The sequence below is a fragment of the Heptranchias perlo genome, unplaced genomic scaffold (assembly GCF_035084215.1).
Source record: "Heptranchias perlo isolate sHepPer1 unplaced genomic scaffold, sHepPer1.hap1 HAP1_SCAFFOLD_47, whole genome shotgun sequence".
NCBI classification, from domain to species: Eukaryota; Metazoa; Chordata; class Chondrichthyes; order Hexanchiformes; family Hexanchidae; genus Heptranchias; species Heptranchias perlo.
The window spans coordinates 10,182,469-10,183,325 of NW_027139484.1; the positions used below are offsets into that span (position 1 = coordinate 10,182,469).

The window sequence follows — 857 nt, forward strand, 5'->3', positions numbered from 1 at the left end:
TTGGGTAAGGGTATCGAGGGATAGCGAGCAAAGGCGGATAAATTGATTTGAGGTTCAGATCATCTCTGATCTAATTGAAGGGCGCAACAGGTTCAATGGGCTGAATGGCCTCCTCCTGTTCCCAATGGAAATGTTGAGAAAATGCTTTGTTGAGGCTGTGACGTCAGGGTCAACCCCTGTCCAAACAAGACAGGCCACATTTGGGAGTTTAATAACTTTGAAATGAACATTTTTCTTTTGTGACTTGTGCAACTTCGATCAAGTGAATAATTATGAAAGAGAATCAATACAGTCATTCTAACTTCTGGCTGGTAACCAGATCAGAGGTTTCTGTAGTGTAGTGGTTATCACGTTCGCCTCACACGCGAAAGGTTACCGGTTCAATCCCGGGCGGGAGTATTATTTTGGGGCAGATTTTTCTGTCCTCTGTGAAAGAGCCTGTTTTGTTCAGTTCGACACAAATTCGTGGTCTCACGAGCACTGAACATTTTAAACGGAGCCCTTCAAAATACAGTGTGTAAAATGAGAAGGAATAAAAAGTTCATCGCACAAAAGACATTATTAAACTTTTCCAACATCCCTCAGTGGCCTTTCATTCTGCAAAATAACGTTATCGGTTAATTAATGGTGAATAACAAAAATATTGTTTTTTTTTTCTTCCATGCGATTAATATAACAAGTGTTCAAAAGTTGCTCTTCTGGCTGGAAATCGCACCCCGGCCGCAGTGGTAAAAGCGGCGAATCTTAACCACTGGACCACCAGCGAGTTTTACTTACAGCATTATCAGATTTAACGAGGATTTCCATTTCTCTGTGATTCAGCTTTTAATCCTTTTTGGCTACTGATTGCGAATATT

At 41.0% G+C, this 857-nt stretch overlaps 1 non-coding gene across 1 annotated transcript; it reads left to right on the forward strand.

The window, feature by feature from the left end:
• The first annotated feature begins 326 nt into the window (after positions 1-326).
• Positions 327-399, forward strand: trnav-cac (transfer RNA valine (anticodon CAC)). Its single transcript has one exon. It is a non-coding gene; the product is annotated as a tRNA-Val (tRNA).
• Positions 400-857: the final 458 nt, after the last annotated feature.